This window comes from Perca fluviatilis, unplaced genomic scaffold (assembly GCF_010015445.1).
Source record: "Perca fluviatilis unplaced genomic scaffold, GENO_Pfluv_1.0 PFLUV_unplaced_scaf_1, whole genome shotgun sequence".
Lineage (NCBI taxonomy): Eukaryota > Metazoa > Chordata > Actinopteri > Perciformes > Percidae > Perca > Perca fluviatilis.
Window position 1 is genome coordinate 62,992 of NW_024375502.1, and position 19,509 is coordinate 82,500.

A 19,509-nucleotide genomic window follows, 5' to 3' on the forward strand; every position below is an offset into this window, starting at 1 on the left:
ATACAACAATTTCCTTTACCATTCTCACCTTCTCTCTCTGGCTCTCTGCATAATTTTTTGGAAGGTGATTTTGCACTGTTCTATTTTTTACTTGTCTAAACGTAAATAACTAAACTTTTACTGTGTGGTCCTGTGGATTTTTAAAAATTATTATATATATTATTAATTTAAGGTGGATTAAGACGAGGAGATTTAGAAGAGTGTTGAGATACAGCTTCATTCTGTGGAAACCTACAACATTTTATAACATTTTATTTATTTGTGCTTACTAATATACTATATACTGTATATATAGTACAGGCCAAAAGTTTGCACACAACTTCTTTGCAGAGCTATCAAAAAAAGCAAAGGGTGGCTACTTTGAGGAATCTAAAATATAAGACATGTTTTCAGTTGTTTCACACTTTTTTGTTAAGTACATAATTCCATATGTGTTCATTCATAGTTTTGATGCCTTCAGTGAGAATCTACAATGTAAATAGTCATGAAAATAAAAAAGGAAACGCATTGAATGAGAAGGTGTGTCCAAACTTTTGGCCTGTACTGTATATAATAAAGGCCCATTTATATTGTAACTTATTGTTACATTTAAATTTTTCCTGTATAAATAATGAAAATGAAATGAAATATCTGAATGCAGGAATTTGTAGAGTGTCCTGAGTAAGATTGGACACTAAAAATAACATGTTATTGAATTCAGGGCTTAATTTGAGCCGGACGTTCCGACGTTGGATCCGGCACCACCAGGAAAAATGAATCACCTAAATGAAAAAAATAAACTACTGTTTGTGTAGTGTTCAATGTTGTTATCTGTCTTCTTAGTCTTTATTCCCCATTGAAGTTCCACAAAAATGTTGTGTTTGCATTTTCAATGTGGTTTGAGGTGAATTTTCAGGGTAAGACGGAGGGGGGAGAGGGAGGGAGGGGAGAAAGAGGGGGGGGGGAGAAAGAGGGGGAGGGAGGGGAGAAAGAGGGGGGGGGAGGGAGGGGAGAAAGAGGGGGAGGAGGGGGGAGAGGGGGGGGGGAAAGAGGGGGAGGGGAGGAAAGGAGGGGGGAGAAAGAGGAGGGGAGAGGGATGGAGGAGGGGAGGCACTTCAACGGCACAGCGCTGCACTTCTAGTAACAAGCGCTTGTGCTGCTTGAGGTTGCTGTTATAGCCTCATTTCAGTCAAGGGGAAAATGTCAAGAAGACAACAAAGTTTGCTTAACTTGTTCAAATACTCTGGCCAGTCGGATCTCAAACAAACAAAAAACGTTTCTGCTGATGAAGAATGTGGAGACCACGGTGGGTTTCTTGGTTAATTCTTGGAATAGCCTCCCCGTCTCCTTGAGATCGCTGTCCTCTTTATATGAGTTTAAACTCAAACTAAAGTTCTATCTCTCGGAGCGTGCATTTCTCTAAATTCTTATTTTTAATTATGTTTTTTGCTGTCTTAAGGATGTTTTGTTCTATTATCTTGTCTGAATCTTGTTATGTGAAGCACAGTGGTCAACTTCTGTTGTGTTTACTTGTGCTATACAAATAAATGAAATGAATTTAATAGTACGATGGATAACTGCTGCTTGTGAAAACGATTGTTGCAGTGTGTTTTATTTTTTTTACATTTCACACCGATGCAGTGCAATGTTCTGAAATAAAATTAAACATTTTCATCATGTTTTATTTATTTATTTTACATTTGTAATTATTATTTTTTTAGTTCCGTTACCTCCAATCCCCGTTTTTAGTCGCCGGATCCACCCCCCCACTGCAATCCGAGACCTTCCACTTTACAAATTAAGCACTGATTGAATTTGAACACAGAGTTGCATCATAAAGAAGTGCCACTAGTTCCTGTTGGAGGAGTGCCAGCTCATAGTGACGCAGTTCCATATTAGTTGGTTTAGTTAGAGAATAAAAGAGCTGAGTCATGTTGTCTCCACATCAGTCCTGTCAGTGAATAGAACGACCGACACTAACTGCTGCAGACAGATTTCTGATCTTCAACACAAGAGTCCTTAACACTTTCTCAGGAAATAAGAAGTGAAGTAGAAACATTATATTTAACATTACAGAGCCAGAAACTAACCCTGAAGAGAACAAAGACTAACTTGGCAGAAAAATCACAATTAGATTGTTTCCCCAACATGGCGCGCTCCTGCTGCCCAGATAACTAATGTGGAGAGAAAACTATGTACACATAGGCAGGACATATGGAGGGGGCTTTTACAAGTTTTTGTTCCTTTTTGTTTTGTCGCCTTTTGGAATAATTTTTGACTTCTTTCCGATATTTTGCCCAAAGTCCACAGAGGCAGCCCGGTTGGTAACTTAAATTCCTCAGAGCCAGCTGTAAATGACGATTGCATTTCATTGGACAATTCTGTTGTATAATGACAATAAAGCCGAACCTTGAACCTTGAACCTTTTATCAGAAACAGTAGAGTTGTGTTGTGTCTCACTTTACTCTGATGGAGACGACCGTTTGTTTTCTGACAGCAGGAGAAAGGAAATAAAGATCAGCTGTTTGATTCCAGTAAATCACCAACATGGAGATTTATCTTCAACACAAGAGTCATCCAAACTTTCTCAGGAAATAAGAAGTGAAGTAGAAACTTTATATTTAATATTACAGAGCCAGAAACTAACCCTGAAGAGACCAAAGACTAACGTGTTGTTAAAGTATCAAACAGCAACTTACAGTTTCCTCAAACGGTCCAAAGAGTTGATGAAGAAGAGTTGATGAAGAAGAGGGTCGCTCTCCACCTGGAGAGAAATCTCTGACACAGGTGAGCTGTTCCCTGGAATGAGTCCCAGCTCCACCTGTCAGGAAGCAGGCAGGAAGGGCTGCAACAGGAGCAGATTCTCACAATAAAATGAGATTTGGACTAATGGAGCCAAGACTGAGAATCAATCTCACTTTTCTGTCCTGTCAGTGTTTGTTCTAGGTTTTGTAGAAGACTTAGGTCTGAATATTCAGTGGTGGGGAGTTTATGGTTTGTCTTTCAAGAAAAGGTTACGTTTGTCAATAAAAAAATATACAATTTTGCATAATGTTGGACTATTATTATCACCATGTGTGTCTTAAATGTTAGAAAAGCTAGATCAGCTGATAAACAAATAACACTCAGAAAGATTAAAGTCAAACTTAAAGCTAAAGAAGTCTGACTACAATCATAAAATCTGAGAAAAGTTTAGTTTTGATGCTCACATTGACTTCACATTAATTCAGTTAGGTGGTACCTAAAACGGCTCCAATGGTAGAGAAACCCTGCCTGAGAAGTTAAAAACAATGACATTAAAGACACTTCTCCTCCTCCACACATCACTACAACAGTAACAGAGGCATTTAGGTCACTACATTTTATTCTGAAAGGTCCCAGAGGAAACAGTAGAGTCCTGTTGTGTCTGACTTCCCCTGGCGCCGCGTGGAGACGACGGTGTGTTTTCTGACAGCAGGAGAAAGGCTCGACCCCCCATCTTCAAACTCAGCCTTCATTTAGATCTCAACTACACAGCTGTAAAGTTTCCTGACTGCAGCCTCACGGTTGGGACAGACAGACGTGAAACACCTGGCAAAGGATTTAAAACCTCCTCTGTAGTAGTTCATGTTACAACATGGAGATTTATCTTCAACACAAGAGTCATCCAAACTTCCTCAGAAAATAAGAAGTGAAATAGAAACATTATATTTATATAATGTATATATTTATTTATTATATTTAACATTACAGAGCCAGAAACTAACCCTGAAGAGACCAAAGACTAACGTGTTGTTAAAGTATCAAACAGCAACTTACAGTTTCCTCAAACAGTCCAAAATGTCGACGCAGAACAACTCAGGTGAGTTGTTTCTTGATGCGTCACAGCTCCACCTGTCAGGAAGCAGACTTTCACAATAAGAGCTTTGTTTCTTCCAAAACAAAGTTTTCAGAAGTCTTCTGGTAGCTGTGCCAAGAGAAATCTCAATCATTCCCAATCTTGCAGAGACGGAGAGCGTAGGTATATGTAAGGAGATAACATAGACACAGGCTAATTACTGATCACTAACATGCTAGTTAACATTAGTAATTACTGATCACTAACATGCTAGTTAACATTAGTAATTACTGATCATTAACATGATAGTTAACATTAGTCATTAAACCTAAACAGCTAATGGAAGTCCAAACTGCCTGTGAGCTTCTCCTGTACTATACGGTAATTCCTCTACTGTGTGACAGTAAGTCTCGTGGTTATGACCCAATCGTTAGCCTATTTTTATAAAAGCGTCTGCTACAGAGCCATAACGTGAGGTACAAGGTAATGGAGCCTTTTATACGTTGTTGTGTTTCTTTAGAAATAAACAACAGACAAATAGAGTCTTTAAAGGCTTCAGATGTAAAGTTATTCTCTGTCAAAGTGACGTCAAAATGAATGGCAGTCAGTGGGATGCTAACGGGAAGTGATGGCTTGGTAGCATCAAAATGGCGCCATAGGAGGTAGGCGTTGTGGAGAGAGGCTGACCCCCCTTGGTTTCTTCCCTCTGTGTGACTGTGGTTGCTGTTGTCAGTGAGTGCTCTGTCGATGCTCCATTACTGACTGAGAGATTTAAAGACTGGAGACACAAACTAGTTCAGAGAAGCTGAAGTCTGCACAACAGCTTAATGCTCCGGAAAAATATGTGGAATCCTTTGTTTTAACCAGAATCCTTTGTTTATAGCATTATGTCAAGGAAATATATTAACTTTATACAAATAATAAAAAACTTGACAAATACATTCATAACCAGAGAAATAAAAAATGTAAACAAATAAAAATAAATTAAAATTTCTTTTTTTTATAATAATAATTTGACATATTTATCATTCATAAATGAAAATTATATTTTTAATTAATCCAGATATTCAAGTTTCGCCAAACTACATCGTAGATAGGTACCGTATAGGTTACGTACATCGGTCTGTAATTGGCTGCTCTAAGGACATTTTTGCAGCATACATTCTCATCAGCCCCTGCAGAAATATGCGATAGGGCGGATCGCATAATTAATGCATAATCAGCCGAGTCGGCATATTTATGCAGGGGTGAACAATTTCACCACTATGATAAAAAACAGATCTAGAAATGATATGCTTTCTTTTTGCTCCCTAAATATCAATGCTTAATCACTGTATATATTATTCTGGTGTACACTGTTGACTTCTCTCCCTGCTATTGAATGTGCAGCTGCCACCTAGTGGGCATTACCACAAAGTGTTTGTCACTGCTGAAAAGTGTTGAGAATTAAAATGACTCAATTAAAACAAAGTGGCATATCCTGAGCTATTTGTGTCTGATTAATAAGTGAAAACTCATACTTTGTGTTATTCTGAAGGAATATTTTAGCTTCAGGTCAAATTAGCTTGGGTGATGACAAATATTGATCACACAATCACATCATCCCTGCTTATAAGTTTTAAACACAACCATCAGATTTGGGGTGGGTTACACAAGCAGTTGAGCAATAACTTATTAAAAATAAAACCACAACCAGAATGTTATTTAAAGTGAAACAAGGTTAGATGGGTAAACATTTCAAATCAATAAAATATATATTTAATTTTTTTTAATAATAATGATAATATCATTACTTGTATTTGGTGTTCAAAACACACAGTCGATAAAGATATATTTTTCTTTTATTAATTTTTTAATTTTAAAATTATACATTAATACTCAGTATTATTATTCTTATTTTCTTTATTTTTTATATACATTTATTTATAAAATGTATATATCTTTTCCATTTTATTTTATTAATAATAATAATAATAATATTATTTGTATTTGGTGTTCAAAACACATAGTCAATAAAGATGTTTTCTCTTTTCATTCATTTTTAATTTTAAAATTATACATTAATAGTCATTATTTTTATTCTTATTCTTTATTATTTTTATTTATTTATAAAATGTATTTATAAAATGTATATATTTTTTCCATTTTATTTTATTTTTATATTTTATTTTATTCCACAAGCCTGGTGTCGCTGTTTGTATTCCTTGTTTGACTTTGTTTCCTGTTACGTCACCGCTGCGTCACTGGGTGAGAGGTTATGTTTCCCGGTTTGAATATGCTAACAACAACAACAACAACAACAACAACATAATCAACAGGTTTCATTGAATGACTAAAGCCGATTTGTAGTTTTTAAAATGTTTGAATGTTTCTGGCAGTTTGTGAGTGAAGCGCGCGCAGCAGCTTCAGCTTGAGCAGGTAACATCACGAACTTTAAATTAACTTTATTCACTGTTTGTTTTCCTGCCGTTAGCATGCTAACAGGCTAGCTGCAGTCTTGAAGTTCCAGTAAAAACTGTTAGGGCTAGATTTATCAAGCTGTTTGCGTCTGTTTCCAGGCGCTAATTGGTCGCAAAGACGGACGTAACCGATGCGGGCTATTTACAAACAGGGCGACTTGGGTAAAATCACAGATCGTCCTCCACATGAGCGAGAAGAGACAAGATGCGCTTTCAATATGCGCGTTCGTGGGAGGGTCGTGGGAAAGTGGGAGTTCCACCCGAAAAGGTGGGAGGATAAGCGAAGTGCCCTAATTATATATCCCGGGTGTTTACAAAGACTGTCAGTAAGAGCGCCTCTATTCTGCGCTCTTAAAGCAGGTCTAAACCAAAGCCGCAGTCGAGTTTCCTCGAGAGCTTTATGCCGCTGGTGAAATGGCAACAGTAATCTGAGCAAGACGAAGACATAGGCGAGGCTGAACATATTTTTAACACAAGAATCACACTTTGTCAGTGAACACGACATCATTTAGCGTTACAGATCAAGCAGCCGTGCAATATTAGAGTTACTGGAAGAAATCAAAGATGAAATTGAATCTCCCACTCAGCGTTCACATCCCATTCCAGCAGTTGTTAAACTCCTCGCTACATTACAAATATAATATAGCCGTTGGTTCAGCCGTTAATACCGGGTTGGACCCAGTTTGATGACGGTCTGTTGTTGTTTTAACCGGTTTATATCTTCTTCTGCTGTCTCTGCAGTTTAACAGATTATCACTCAACACAAGCTGATTAAACGCCAAACCCACCAGACTCCATGTAAATAATCAGGACTTTAGCGTGTATAGAGCCAGCATATCTCCACCAGACTCCATGTAAATAATCAGGACTTTAGCGTGTATAGAGCCAGCATATCTCCACCAGACTCCATGTGAATAATCAGGACTTTTAGCGTGTATAGAGCCAGCATATCTCCACCAGACTCCATGTAAATAATCAGGACTTTTAGCGTGTATAGAGCCAGCATATCTCCACCAGACTCCATGTGAATAATCAGGACTTTTAGCGTGTATAGAGCCAGCATATCTCCACCAGACTCCATGTGAATAATCAGGACTTTTAGCGTGTATAGAGCCAGCATATCTCCACCAGACTCCATGTGAATAATCAGGACTTTTAGCGTGTATAGAGCCAGCATATCTCCACCAGACTCCATGTAAATAATCAGGACTTTTAGCGTGTATAGAGCCAGCATATCTCCACCAGACTCCATGTAAATAATCAGGACTTTTAGCGTGTATAGAGCCAGCATATTTCCACCAGACTCCATGTAAATAATCAGGACTTTTAGCGTGTATAGAGCCAGCATATCTCCACCAGACTCCATGTAAATAATCAGGACTTTTAGCTGTCTGTCCTGTTCTCACTGAGAGCGCCCTCCAGAGGACAACACGAGGAACTGCGGCGTCCAACACACACACACACAACATGTTCTGCTGCACGCCACAGCTAACCAAGGTTAATGATAGAGAGAGTGTGTGTGTGTGTCTGTGTGTGTGTCTGTCTGACTGTGTGTGTGTGTGTCTGTGTGTGTGTCTCCGTCTCTGACTGTGTGTGTGTGTGTGTGTTTCTGTCTCTGACTGTGTGTGTGTGTGTGTGTGTGTGTGTGTGTGTGTGTGTGTGTGTGTGTGTGTGTGTGTGTGTGTGTGTGTCTCTGTCTCTGACTGTGTGTGTGTCTGTCTGTCTGTCTGTCTGAGAGAGAATTTGTGTGAGTGTGTGTATGGGTGTGTGTGTGTGTGTGTGTGTGTGTGTGTGTGTGTGTGAGAGAATGTGTGTTTGTGTGTATGTGTGTTTGTGTGTGTGTGTGTGTGTGTGTGTGTGTGTGTGTGTGTTAGAGGAGGGAGATGTATGTTTGACAGGATGTCATGTGCGTGTGTGTGTGTGTGTGCGCCCCTTCCTCTTTCCCTCCCTCTCTCCTCTCCACACACACACTCATATTCCGGAATTTCTGTTTGTCTGAATGTGTGTGTGTGTGTGTGTGTGTGTGTGTCTGTCTGTCTGTCTGTCTGTCTGTTTGTCTGTCTGTGTGTGTGTGTGTCTGTCTGACTGTCTGTCTGTCTGTCTGTGTGTGTGTGTGTGTGTCTGTCTGACTGTGTGTGTGTCTGTCTGTGTGTGTGTGTGTGTGTGTGTGTGTGTGTGTGTCTGTGTGTGTGTGTCTGTGTGTGTGTGTGTGTGTGTGTGTGTGTGTGTGTGTGTGTGTGTCTGACTGTGTGTGTGTGTGTGTGTGTCTGATGTGTGTGTGTGTGTGTGTGTGAGCCTCTGTGAGGAGAAAACGACCGCGGAGCTCCGAGTGAAACAGCTGGAGGACGACAACCAGCTGCTGCACACACACTCCCAACACACACAGCTGGAGCTCACACACACTGTGGAGTTACTGAGCAGGTACACACACACACACACACACACACACACACACACACACACACACACACACACACACACACACACACACACACACACACCCTCACTGTGGACTTACTGAGCAGGTACACACACACACACACACACACACACACACACACACACACACACACACACACACACTGTGGAGTTACTGAGCAGGTACACACACACACACACACTGTGGATTTACTGAGCAGGTAACACACACACACACACACACACACACACTGGACTTATTGAGCAGGTACACACACACACACACACACACACACTGGACTTACTGAGCAGGTACACACACACACACACACACACACACACTGTGGACTTACTGAGCAGGTACACACACACACACACACACACACACACACACACACACACACACACACACACACACACACACACACACACACACACACACACACACACACACACACACACTGTGGAGTTACTGAGCAGGTACACACACACACACACACACACACACACACACTGTGGACTTACTGAGCAGGTACACACACACACACACACACACACACACACACACACACACACACACACATACTGTTTTTTGGTAGTTAGGAGGACTATTTTTTCAAACCAGTTTTTTCCAACATTAAACAGTCACCCCTTTCCACTTGTGCTAGAAAGATGTAGTAAATCTTAAAAAATCCTATTTGAGCTATACAACACAAAACTCACTTCAAAATATGAATACACACATCAGAACTCAAAATACAAGAACCTGACACCATGGTGTATTAAGAGGACAAACGATAATGAGGTACTTAGCTCCGCCCATGACACAAATAGTAATTACCAGGGCCAACTTTACTTATCAGGACCATGGCCATACACATACACAAACATGTAAGCTCTGTGTATTAAAGGGTCAAATATGGATAAATGGGACCTTCAACAGACACAAGTGGATTGTGTGATACAGTGCCATCACTTAAGTATTAGAGCAACCGAATCCATACTATTTGTGAACAGAAATTAAAAGTGATGAATGGCAAAATGAAATTATGCATGTCGACACGTGTCTGGCTTGAGAGAAGACTAACATGTCTTCTCGAAAGAACTCGAGTGACAAACACCAATCTTTGTCCTTGCAGAGAGCAACACAAACACGGCACACAGCGTCATGTCAGGAAAACAAAGATACATCTGATGTTTAGCATTCAAGAAGTGGAAGAGGGTCAGAAGCTTCAAACCCCCTCCCCTCTTTTTTAAACTCAATGTCGTGACCGCGACTCCGGAACTGTTAAGTCAACTTCCATGGGAGACCATTGATGCTTCTTTGCTTTCCTAGCACTTTCCAGAGAAACTAGAAAAAAGACAAAGAAATCATCAATGAAAACAAACTCTACTTTTAAATAAACCTTTTTTTAAAGTAAGGAAATTTGTGTTAGGTAAATTATACATTATATTATATATTATTATATATTATACATACGCCTGTTTATTCCCCCTTTAAAATGTGCATTCATAAAGAACATGCATTAGTGGGACGCAATGGCTGCAGAATTGAGTATGTGGGTTGCATCGATGAAGATTAATTTCTGCCAAAGAGACCTGTGTGTCTCAATACTACTTAATATCATTCTCATTGAGTGTTTGTCCCTTCATATTAGACTTCCGGCTGCTGTCATGGACGAATGCAGTTCCCTTGCAGTCATCATACCAGAGGTAATTTAGATTTCCAATGACTTTACTGTAGAAGTATGAACTCATGAGAATTATATTAAGTAGTTTTGAGACACACAGGACCTGTGTGTCTCAAAACTACTTAATATAATTCTGCCCAAAACACCCCTCTGATTAATGAAGACACTAAGGACAACCCTTGAGGACCAGGCGCCCGGCACACAGACCCTTTTTACTGCCGTCAGACTAGTAAAAGTGGATTTGGACCGGCCCTAAACACACCTGCACCAGGCGCTCCACACCGTGACCTCAGATGGTTAAAATAGGGACAGACAGAGTTCTACTGGACTTGACCTCCTTTTCTACGTCTTCCTGTGAAATCGCTGCATGTCTTTCCCTCTGTCCTCCTGTCCTCCTGTAGGGGGCGCTGGAGAGGCAGCAGTTGGACAGACAGAGAGCAGAAGAAGAGGCTGCTGATGCCAGAGATGCTCTGCAGAAGGTCCTGGCTCTAGTTAACCCCTCATGTGTATTCAACAGCTAACTGACTATATGAGACACAAGTTTTTTGTGATTGTTGAAGGCAAAAATCCTTGATTATGCGGCACGTTTTCTTAAAAAATGCGATGGAATATGTGGGATATTTATGCAATTTTATGCGATGAAATTGCGGGAACTTGCAAAAGAGACACCCCCCACAACAGCCTGCGAAAAAAAACCCCCCCCCCCTTTTGATTAATGAATTACACTTTATAACGTTCCCATGGCAACAGGGGAAATGGCTGCTCTTGTGTGAAGTAAACGCAACATTTTTCAACTTTCTTCTAAGATATATTATGGGAATCGAAAATATGGAATGCCGTTTTATTCACAATTAAATAAATGAATAAATACATAAATACATGAATAAATACATAAATACATGAATAAATAAATAAATATGCCTTTGAAATACATCATGAAATAAATAAATGAGGCAATACATAATTAAATAAATGTAATTATTTCATGGTAATTTATTTCATAAGTCCACATTTATTTATTTCAATCTCTATTTATTTCCAGTTCTTATATGCAAATCAGGGGGCGTGGCTATCTCTCACATTCAGAACAAGGTGAATGGGACTTCTTTGGCAGACCAACAACAGGACAATTTAAACAATTTTCACCATCTCATTCATCACTAAATTCACTTCTGAGAACGTTTTAAGCAAGAAATGAACTTTTTAGATTTTGAATATAGTTCCTAACCCAATGTAAGCTGGAGGTCTCTCTCTTCTCTCACACAACAAACACACACACACATTAGGAGTAATATTCATAGACTATATATACACGGTATTATACATATGTGTGTCTGTGTGTGTGTGTCTGTGTCAAGGTTGTGCTGATCAACCTTTAAACATCTGCAGAATCTCATTAATAAATAGTTTGGATCATAAACTGTAAATATTACTATTATATTCATACATACAGTCTATGGTTTGGATGTTATTAAACGTAACACAAACACATCACAGGAACTTTATGCTTTTATTGTGAAAAGAGACAGAAATCAAAACTAAACATGACACATTTTTACACTTTCATGATCACAGCTTCCATCTTTAAAGGACAGGAAGTGGAAGAAGTTTACAATGTTCACCAGGAATCTGTTCAATCATTCTGAATTATTTCATACAAAGTTCATTCATTAGTTCATAACAATAACCTGAAGTATTTCTGTAAGTGTGATCCTGTACAGACTCAACTGATCAGCAGTGAGAAACAGGAGGAGACTCTCCGTCCTACAGAGGACACAGAGACACTGAGGAACCACGAGACCAGAACCAGAACCCAGGATAGAGAGGCTGAGTGAATGTGGTGTTGAAGGTGTGGAGGTGGATCAGTGAGTCAGAGGAGACTGTGTAGAAGGACAGAGAGCCAGCAGGACAGTCCACATACACTGCTACTCTACCAGAGACAGAGGAGGAGGAGATGTCTGCTACTCTACCAGAGACAGAGGAGGAGGAGATGGATGTTTCTCTGTTATTGTGACAGACAGAGTAACCACCATCAGAGCAGAACAGACTCCAGGACTGATCATTACATCCAAACAAACAGTCATCACTGTCTCCTCTCCTCCTGATTCCTCTGTAACTCACTGATATATGAACCCTTCCTCTCCTCTGGACCTCCCAGTAACAGCGACCAGTCAGACCATCTCTACACAGCAGCTGTTTCCAGTAGTCAAACCTCTCTGGATGATCAGGATATGGCTGATCCTCCTCCTCCACACGTGTCACCTTCCTGTTGTTGTCAGACAGTTTGAGTTTTCTGTTCACTGTGTTTGTGTCCAGTGTGAGTTCACAGGAATCTGACGGAGAGAAGGAGACACAACACAGCTGCAGTTATTAACCAATCAGCACTTTGATGATGACATCAGAGGGTCAGACCTGCCAACCTTGAAGAAATGTTATGAGTACCCCACGCACCAATCACCGACAGCCCACCACCAATATAACGCTTCCAATCGGCGCACTCACCAATGAGAAACCTATGAGATACCTAACACCATACTACATCATATAATTTCACCAATCAAGATTTTTTAGTTACTCCATAACCATATACAAGTAGATCATAAATGTTATACAATTACTGATATCACTCCGAACATTGAATTGAAAACAAACATAGCCCATGGAAACTTCTTCCACCTGAAAATACATTGTTTGGCTCATCACTACCTTCTAGATTACAATAAATGATTATTACTGTGTAGAGTGGATGAATGGCTGTACGCATAGTGAAACTACTATACAAATGTTTTCTTATATCCTGTCCAATATTGTGTGCCCATATATTTGTTAGTCTAACCAACAGGAGGCAGAGAGAGAGCTAATACATATGCCTAAGTACTTCTGTGTTAAAGATGACAGTCAGACCAGGTTAACATATAGCCTTCTTCTGATTACTGAAGGGAAATTAAGTAGTTTAAGTAATGATTTACTCATAAATCAACTCTAAATAGGCCTAAAGCAACTACTAAAAAAGCACAGATGGAAGCCTGACAGAGACACAATTATAGGCTAATAAATAACATGGGTCAGATATGCTTTTAAAAATTTGACATGGGTGACATTGCATTATGTCAGTTGCCATCACATCACATAAATAGCCTAACTGTTACCTTTATCTGACGTTAATCAGCACCTGGCCTTTCTAAAACCTTTTAGTTTTCTAGCCATTCCACCACTTTTCTAACTGCCCCCAACTAATGGGAAGGATGGACGGTGTGATAGGCTAGTCTATTGACACCAGTGTTGGACAAGTTAATTCCAAAATGTAATACATTATTGATTACTAGTTACTGTCTTTGAGAGTAATTAGTTATATTACAATATTACTGTCTCTGAATTGTAATGCTTACACTACTTTTGCGTTACTTTTGAGTTACTTTTCACCAAAATAGAAGCAGAAGTATTCTTGGCAGGTAGCTTGTGAATTTCACCACAGGGTCAACAAAGTCTCATCTTTATCCACTTTAATCTGACGCTGCAAAGTAACTAAAGCTATAAAATAAATAGTTAAGTAAAACGTTCAATAGCCTACTTGACTCTGAATTGTGGTGGACTAGAAGTAGCCTAATAAGTAGGATTAAAAGAAAAATACCCAATTACAATTGAATCAAAGTAGCCGACGGAAGGCTATAGTTACTTTCCACCGCTGATAAAATGTAATATTACGTGTAGCAAGACTAAACATTAATTCCCGACATGTTGTCTGTCAGTTGCTCGGTCACATTGCTGTCTCCACTGACAGGACACAGATGTTGTCAGTTACCGTCTCTGGTTCTGGTTCTGACCACGGGGAACAGTGACGGGACAGCTCGCTCGGTTCTATATACCGTCTATGTGAGGTAGTCTGGACATGAGGAGGAAAGGCCATCTCTCCCGTTAAGAAATCGTTCCGATATATACAGTGCCTTGCGAAAGTATTCGGCCCCCTTGAACTTTTCGACCTTTTGCCACATTTCAGGCCTCAAACATAAAGATATAAAACTGTAATTTTTTGTGAAGAATCAACAACAAGTGGGACACAATCATGAAGTGGAACGAAATTTATTGGATATTTCAAACCTTTTAAACAAATAAAAAACTGAAATATTGGGCGTGCAAAATTATTCAGCCCCCTTAAGTTAATACTTTGTAGCGCCACCTTTTGCTGCGATTACAGCTGTAAGTCGCTTGGGGTATGTCTCTATCAGTTTTGCACATCGAGAGACTGACATTTTTGCCCATTCCTCCTTGCAAAACAGCTCGAGCTCAGTGAGGTTGGATGGAGAGCGTTTGTGAACAGCAGTTTTACGTTCTTTCCACAGATTCTCGATTGGATTCAGGTCTGGACTTTGACTTGGCCATTCTAACACCTGGATATGTTTATTTGTGAACCATTCCATTGTAGATTTTGCTTTATGTTTTGGATCATTGTCTTGTTGGAAGACAAATCTCCGTCCCAGTCTCAGGTCTTTTGCAGACTCCATCAGGTTTTCTTCCAGAATGGTCCTGTATTTGGCTCCATCCATCTTCCCATCAATTTTAACCATCTTCCCTGTCCCTGCTGAAGAAAAGCAGGCCCAAACCATGATGCTGCCACCACCATGTTTGACAGTGGGGATGGTGTGTTCAGGGTGATGAGCTGTGTTGCTTTTACGCCAAACATAACGTTTTGCATTGTTGCCAAAAAGTTCGATTTTGGTTTCATCTGACCACAGCACCTTCTTCCACATGTTTGGTGTGTCTCCCAGGTGGCTTTTGGCAAACTTTAAACGACAATTTTTATGGATATCTTTAAGAAATGGCTTTCTTCTTGCCACTCTTCCATAAAGGCCAGATTTGTGCAGTATACGACTGATTGTTGTCCTATGGACAGAGTCTCCCAGCTCAGCTGTAGATCTCTGCAGTTCATCCAGAGTGATCATGGGCCTCTTGGCTGCATCTCTGATCAGTCTTCTCATTGTATGAGCTGAAAGTTTAGAGGGACGGCCGGGTCTTCGTAGATTTGTAGTGGTCTGATACTCCTTCCATTTCAATATTATCGCTTGCACAGTGCTCCTTGGGATGTTTAAAGCTTGGGAAATCTTTTGTATCCAACCGGCTTTAAACTTCTCCACAACAGTATCTCGGACCTGCCTGGTGTGTTCCTTGTTCTTCATGATGCTCTCTGCGCTTTACACGGACCTCTGAGACTATCACAGAGCAGGTGCATTTATTACGGAGACTTGATTACACACAGCTGGATTCTATTTATCATCATTAGTCATTTAGGTCAACATTGGATCATTCAGAGATCCTCACTGAACTTCTGGAGAGAGTTTGCTGCACTGAAAGTAAAGGGGCTGAATAATATTTTGGCACTTTTTTCAGTTTTTATTTGTTAAAAAGTTTGAAATAGCCAATGAATTTCGTTCCACTTCATAATTGGGACCCACTTGTTGTTGATTCTTCACAAAAAATTACAGTTTTATATCTTTATGTTTGAGGCCTGAAATGTGGCAAAAGGTCGAAACGTTCAAGGGGGCCGAATACTTTCGCAAGGCACTGTATATACTGTCTATGTTCTGAACCTTTTTTTGAGGAGGTTCAGCCATGACATGCAAGCCTACAGTTATCTGGACAGCCTGGCTTGCTTGCTGAAGCACTGAATTGAATTAAAGGCGCGAAGCATTTGGCTAGGTGGGGCTATAGAAGAGGTATATAAGAAGGGAGGGTGGCAGGTGGGGGGGGTTAAAATGCGAGCTCTGATTGGCCGAAAGCTTTCTTTTAACTCACTCCTCAGCGGCAGAATCAACGTCATAGATGTAGATTGCATAGAAAGTGAAACCGGAGAAATGAGAGATGCAACAAAATGCGTAGCTAGAGAGCAGCGAATCGTACAAGCGTACTTAAGGGTCAAAATGCGTACATGTTGGCAGGTCTGGAGGGTTGAATGAGTGATGTCACAGTTCATGAATGAAATGTAAAACAGACTTACACTTCCTCAGACCTGGTGTCAACCATCTGACTCCAGCAGGCTCCACCCTGAAAGGAGGGGGGGGGGGGCATTACATCACTCTCTCACACACAGCTTCATCTGATCTAATGTAGGGCTGGAATTTACTATTTATATTCAGATTTGGGCTGTCAATCAATTACTATATGAAATTCAGTTTAATTTCCTTTAAAGTGTCCAATCATGAGAGAAGTTCTTACTAGAGAGAGAGAGAGAGAGAAGAGAGACAGAGAGAGAGAGAGAGAGAGAGAGAGAGACAGAGAGAGAGACAGAGAGAGAGAGAGAGACAGAGAGAGAGACAGAGAGAGAGAGAGAGAGAGAGAGAGAGACAGAAAAAAAAAAGAGAGAGATTTTTGATTTTTAAAGGAACTTTATTTAATCAATGTTCCCTTCTGTTATTTACAAAATAAACTGTTCAACAGGCCAATAAATACATACAGACATAAACACTCAACTACATGACATCACCTCCTGAGAGAAGAGGAGCTGGTCTCCTTCTACAGAGCACAACACATCACCATGGGCCCAGATCACCCTGAACTCATCCACATCCTTCATCTCTGCATAATAATTAAAATCAATCCTGATTCTGGCTTTCACCATCCGAGCAAACAGGAGATTTACATTAACATCATAGAGTCATCCACCTTCCTCTTCCTACTCACATACACCGCCATCTTTGCTTGGCCCAGGATGAAATTCAACAACTGACATTTATATTTAGCAAACCTACTGTACCTGAACCCAAGGATGAACATGTTTTTAGAAAAGACCTCCCCTACCTTACTAAACAGCTTCTCCAGCAGTAAGAACAATGGAGGCAGACGTACACACTCACAGAAACAATGAAACACAGTTTCTGTCTCATCACAGTAGGGACATGTATCACTAGCACCAGGACTAATGACAGACGGGAACTTATTGACTGCCACTATCCCGTGTAGCACCCTCCACTGAAGGTCAGCTACTCTCTTTGTTAACGGGGCTTATATAAACTCCTCCACACAGGCTGGACATCAGCCCGCAACCCAGATGGCCTCGCCACGGTGTGTCAACCCGTTGGTGGAGCTTACTTTAATTTAAGCACAGCACCATCAGTTTATAAAACCCTTCCCTTTCACCTCCTTCATGTCTAAAATGCAGTGCTTTACATTTAAAAACGACCAACATAGTGATCCAGACATGGACGGACACATAAAACAGGGAAGGAGTCCTCAGTCTGAGGTGTGGTCAGACCACCAGTATATTGCTCCAACATGATGGATTCATGTCCGGTCAGTTTGTGCTTCCAGTAGTCCAACAGTTTGGTGATGATCCTGACGGATCTCACCCCAGAACAGCTGCCAAAGCAGCAGCATTGTCTAGTTTATGTCCTGTGATGTCCAACACCGTCCCCAAGGTGAGCACCCGTGCTCTGCAGAACGTGTCCGTGATGGCTGAACCAGCCCAGCAGGGGTAATCCAGCCGGTCCCCGTGAAAACCACCGGCTCCTGCAGCAGCCAGTGTAGGGAGTCCCCTTGCAGCCGTCTCTCCTTGACCACCAGCTTCCACACGGTGAACATGCCTCGATAAAAGGAGGTAAAGACTGGACACTCAGCTTCCTGGCGTCCATCAGGAACAGCGAAACCGTTAATCCAAAACCTTTAAAACTGTTCAGCACCCAGTGGGCCAGAGGTCTCCAGACCAGGTCCTTAGGGCCATAGAGCAGCCTCTGGAGGAACTGCAGGCCGGACGAAGCGCGCCCTGCTGGCCAAATGTACCAGTCCTTGTCCTCCTTCTTCCAGTGGAAGGAACAGAACAGACTGGGGAATCCAGTGCAGCTTGTCCCAAAAGAAATTAACTAAAACAGCTTGAATTTTGTAGAAGCAAATTAGAAGGGGGTCCACACAAGACAGTTTATGCCACAGAGAGGAAGCCAGCAGATTGTTGATAACCAGAGTCCTCCCTCTGTAGGACATGCCGCCGAGAGCCACTTCCATTTCTTTAACCGGCCTTCTATCTTCTCCAGAGCATTATCCCAGTTTTTTTCCAATACACAGTCCTCACCCAAAAACACTCCCAAATACTTTATCCCTCCTTTTTTCCAGGTTAGCCCTCCTGGGAGAGATAGAGTACCCTGCAACCCAGCCCCCACCATCACCGCTTCACTCTTAGCCCAATTAACCTTGGCAGAAGAGATGTGATTAAAAACACTCACATTCGCCACCAAAGTATTGATATCTGCTTGTTTATTTAAAACAATCACGACATCGTCAGCATAAGCTGAAAGTTTAACAGCTGAAGCACACCCAGGAAAATACACACCCAAAAGTTCATTCCTGAGCTTATGAAGCAGAGGCTCAATAGCCAGGGAAATAAAGCATCCCCGACAGAGAGCACCCTGCCGTGCCCTCTCTGCACATTAAAAGGTGCAGCCAAACCACCATTAACCTTCAATATACTCGCAATGTCACGGTACAATTCCCGATCTTAGCTATGAAACCTGGGCTGAAGCCAAAAGCATTGAGCGTGTGCCACAAGTACTGATGTTCAACCCGGTCAAAAGCCTTTTCCTGGTCTATGGAAATAAGACCAGTATCCATACCCAGTGAGCTAGAGACGTCCAAAACATGCCGAACTAGAGTGATATTATCACTCATTAACCTGCCGGGCACACAGTAGGTCTGGTCGATATGAACCACTTCACTCATCACCTCCCGAAGCCGGCAGAGAGCTTTGGACAAGATCTTGTAGTCCCCACACAGCAGAGAAACAGGTCTCCAGTTCTTTATCTCCTGCAGATCTCCCTTCTTTCGGCAGCAGGGTGATGACTGCCCTTCTGCAGCTCAGCGGCAGACGTCCTCTGCTCAGGCTGTCCTGGAACACCTCCAGCAGATCCTCTCCAACCACGGGCCAGAAGGTCTTATAAAAATCCACAGGCAGCCCGTCGATGCCTGGTGCCTTCCCGTTCCCCAGGCTCATCAGAGCCACATGCAGCTCGTTCAGGGACAGTTGGTCGTCCAGCACGGTGTTGTTATCAGCTCCCACCTGAGGAAGGCCTTCGTAGAACGGAGCTGCGACTCAGCGTCTTCCACATACTCCTCTCCGAACAGGTCTTTATAAAACGATGTGGCATACCTCCTGATCTCAGGCGTC

The 19,509-nt window shown here is 41.3% G+C and overlaps 1 long non-coding RNA gene and 1 pseudogene across 2 annotated transcripts in view; one reads left to right on the plus strand and one right to left on the minus strand.

The window, feature by feature from the left end:
• The window catches only part of LOC120554981, a 211,745-nt pseudogene that overhangs the window by 62,679 nt on the left and 129,557 nt on the right, over positions 1-19,509 (plus strand).
• The window catches only part of LOC120554988, a 50,019-nt gene that overhangs the window by 2,698 nt on the left and 27,812 nt on the right, over positions 1-19,509 (minus strand). Inside the window, exons 2-4 of one of the 2 annotated variants that reach the window (XR_005638586.1) lie at positions 3,778-3,852; positions 2,679-2,824; positions 2,389-2,469 (exon numbers count right to left, since the gene is read on the minus strand). This is a non-coding gene — a long non-coding RNA (uncharacterized LOC120554988). The remainder of the gene's footprint in view (positions 1-2,388; positions 2,470-2,678; positions 2,825-3,777; positions 3,853-19,509) is intronic. The other variant, XR_005638587.1, reaches the window with a different exon arrangement.